A 3,207-nucleotide genomic window follows, 5' to 3' on the forward strand; every position below is an offset into this window, starting at 1 on the left:
CTTAGATGACAATGACAAATTCCTTGCAAAACACAAACTACCAAGGCTCACACAAAAAGAAACAGACAACCTCAGTAGCCTTATATCTATAAAGCAAATTGAATTTTTAGTCAAAGACCTTCCCACAAAGAAAAATCCAGAGTCAAGTGTCTTTGCTGATTATTTCTACCAAACATTTAAGGAAGAAACAATAATAATTCTCTACAAACTCATTTGTAAAATTGAAAAGGAAGGAATATTTCCCAACTTGTTCCATAAGGCCAGTAGTACCTTGATGCCAAAACCAGAAAAATATATTATTTTTTTTAAAAGTACAGTTAAGTATCACTCATGCGCATAGATACAAAGCTTTTAAGAAAAGGTTTTGCAAATTGAAACAAAAAATTTATAAAAAGGATAATACATCATGACCAAGTGAGGTTATCACAGAAATACAAGGTTGATTTAACATTTGAAAAGCATCCTATTGATGCAATTTATAACATTAACAAACTAAAAAAAATATATCATTTCAACAGTGTAGAAAAAAACATTTGACAAAATCCAACATGAATTCCCAATTTTTTTAAATCTCAGCAAACTAGGAAAGGAATTCCTTCACCTGATAAAAGGCATCTATGAAAACCCCATTGGTAAGGTCATACTTAATGGTGAGAGACTAGATGCCTCTCCTCTAAGATTAGTAACAATTCAAGGATATCTACTTTTGCAACTTCTATTAAACATTGTACAGAAGGTCCTAGCAAATGCTATGACATTAGAGGAAGAAACAAAAGGCAACCAGACTGGAAAGGAAAATTGACTTTATTCACAAATGGTATGATTGTCTACGCAGAAAATCCTGTGGAATTTGAAAAAAAAAAAAAAGCACTATTAGAGCTGTAAGTGAATTTAGCAAGGTTGTAAGATACAAAGCAGATATACAGATTCAGCTGTATTTTGGTATACTGGTAATGAACAAACGGAAATTTAAATTTGAAAAAATCAATACCATTGAAACAGTATAAAAACATGAAATAGTTAGGGATAAACTTAGCAAAAATATAAGAATAATAATAATACACTGCATCTTTAAAACACTCCTCAGTTCAGTTCAGTTCAGTTGCTTAGTCGTGTCCGACTCTTTGCGACCCCATGAATCTCAGCATGCCAGGCCTCCCTGTCCATCACCATCTCCCGGAGTTCACTCAAATTCACATCCATCGAGTCAGTGATGCCATCCAGCCATCTCATCCCCTGTCGTCCCCTTTCCTCCTGCCCCCAATCCCTCCCAGCATCAGAGTCTTTTCCAATGAGTCAACTCTTCGCATGAGGTGGCCAAAGTACTGGAGTTTCAGCTTTAGCATAATTCCTTCCAAAGAACACCCAGGGCTGATCTCCTTTAGAATGGACTGGTTGGATCTCCTTGCAGTCCAAGGGACACGCAAGAGTCTTCTCCACCACAGTTCAAAAGGATTAATTCTTCAATGCTCAGCTTTCTTCACAGTCCAACTCTCGCATCCATACATGACCACTGGAAAAACCATAGCCTTGACTAGACGGACCTTTGTTGGAAAAGTAATGTCTCTGCTTTTCAATATGCTATCTAGGTTGGTCATAACTTTCCTTCCAAGGAGTAAGCGTCTTTTAATTTCATGGCTGCAATCACCATCTGCAGTGATTTTGGAGACCAAAAAAATAAAGTCAACCACTGTTTCCCCATCTATTTCCCATGAAGTGATGGGACCAGATGCCATGATCTTCGTTTTCTGAATGTTGAGCTTTAAGCCAACTCTTTCACTCTCCTCTTTCACTTTCATCAAGAGGGTCTTTAGTTCCTCTTCATTTTCTGCCATAAGGGTGGTGTCATCTGCATATCTGAGGTTATTGATATTTCTCCCAGCAATCTTGATTCCAGCTTGTGCTTCTTCCAGCCCAGCGTTTCTCATGATGTACTCTGCATATAAGTTAAATAAGCAGGGTGACAATATACAGCCTTGATGTACTCCTTTTCCTATTTAGATAACGTTTTAAATTATACTCAAAAAAATAGATATATTTTGTCCATGGATCAGAAGATTCAATATATCAACAAATGATACTGGAATAACTGGTTACCAGATATCCAAGAAAATGAATTTCAATCCCTACTTCACAGTATATACAAAAACAGTATTAAAAATGGATCACAAATTGAATGCAAAGTCTAAATGTTAAAATTTATAGAAAACCCATAAATATGAGTAAGGCAAAGATTTCTTAGATATAACTCCAGAAGTATGATCTATACAAGACAAAACAAGTAAGCTGTACTTCATCAAACATTTAAGATATCTTACCTCTGAAAGACACTGTTAAGAAAATGAGAATGTAAGTCACATAGTGGGTGAAAATATTTGCATACCATACATCTCAGAAAGGATTCATATGCAGAATATATAAAGAACTCTCAAGGCTCAATAATACGAAAGCAAACAGTGCAATTTTAAAAAGAGGAAAGAATTTGAACACACACTTTACCACAAAACTGGTGAAGCACAGGAATGCTGTGCCCAAGGCCACTATCGTAACTGCAGTGAAGACATTTAGAGCCCTTGAATTTTCAGAGCTTCCTCACTTCCTGTCTCTATTAATACTGCTTAATAATAACTCACCACAATACTTAGCAAGCTACAATAGCACATACTTATTGTCTCATGGTATCTGTGGGTCAAGAATCCAGACATACCTGGATCTTCTGCCGCACGGCCAAAATCAAGGTGTCAGCCCACCTTGATTTGGATGCAGTCTCATCCAAAGTTTCCACTGGAGATATGCTTCCAAGTTCATTCAGCGGTTGTGGCATAATTCAGTTCCTCAGGCTCTTCTGGAATGAGAGCTTCTTTTCCTCATTGCTTAGTGTCACGGGCCACCTTCAGTGCCTTGCCAGGTGGGCCTCTCCAACATGGCAGGTTACTTCATAAAAGTATACACACACCAAGAAGGCAATCGGGAGTTGGCTAACAAGACAGAAGTGAATTATGGAAGGTGACACCCCTCAATGTTGCCATAATGTATTATCAAAAGCAAGGTACTGAAGAGGAGGTGGTCATACAGTGCTATGAGTATCAGGAGGCAGGGCTCAATGGGAGTCATCTCAGAGGCTGCCTACCACACTGGCCTCAGAAAATGCAATTCTCTGGGGCAACTTATTTTTAATTCCTGAAATCCAAGGACATTTCCTTCTAA

At 37.7% G+C, this 3,207-nt stretch overlaps 1 long non-coding RNA gene across 1 annotated transcript; it reads right to left on the reverse strand.

Annotated features, from left to right (window-relative positions):
- Positions 1-786: 786 nt before the first annotated feature.
- LOC147367099 (uncharacterized) lies at positions 787-2,978 on the reverse strand. Its single transcript, XR_015169805.1, has 2 exons — positions 2,708-2,978; positions 787-1,936 (listed from the first exon to the last, which is right to left on the reverse strand). It is a non-coding gene; the product is annotated as an uncharacterized LOC147367099 (long non-coding RNA).
- Between the last annotated feature and the right edge of the window lie 229 nt (positions 2,979-3,207).

This window comes from Bos grunniens, chromosome 8 (genome assembly GCF_055505025.1).
Source record: "Bos grunniens cultivar Pamir isolate PY7600 chromosome 8, Bosgru_T2T1.0, whole genome shotgun sequence".
Lineage (NCBI taxonomy): Eukaryota > Metazoa > Chordata > Mammalia > Artiodactyla > Bovidae > Bos > Bos grunniens.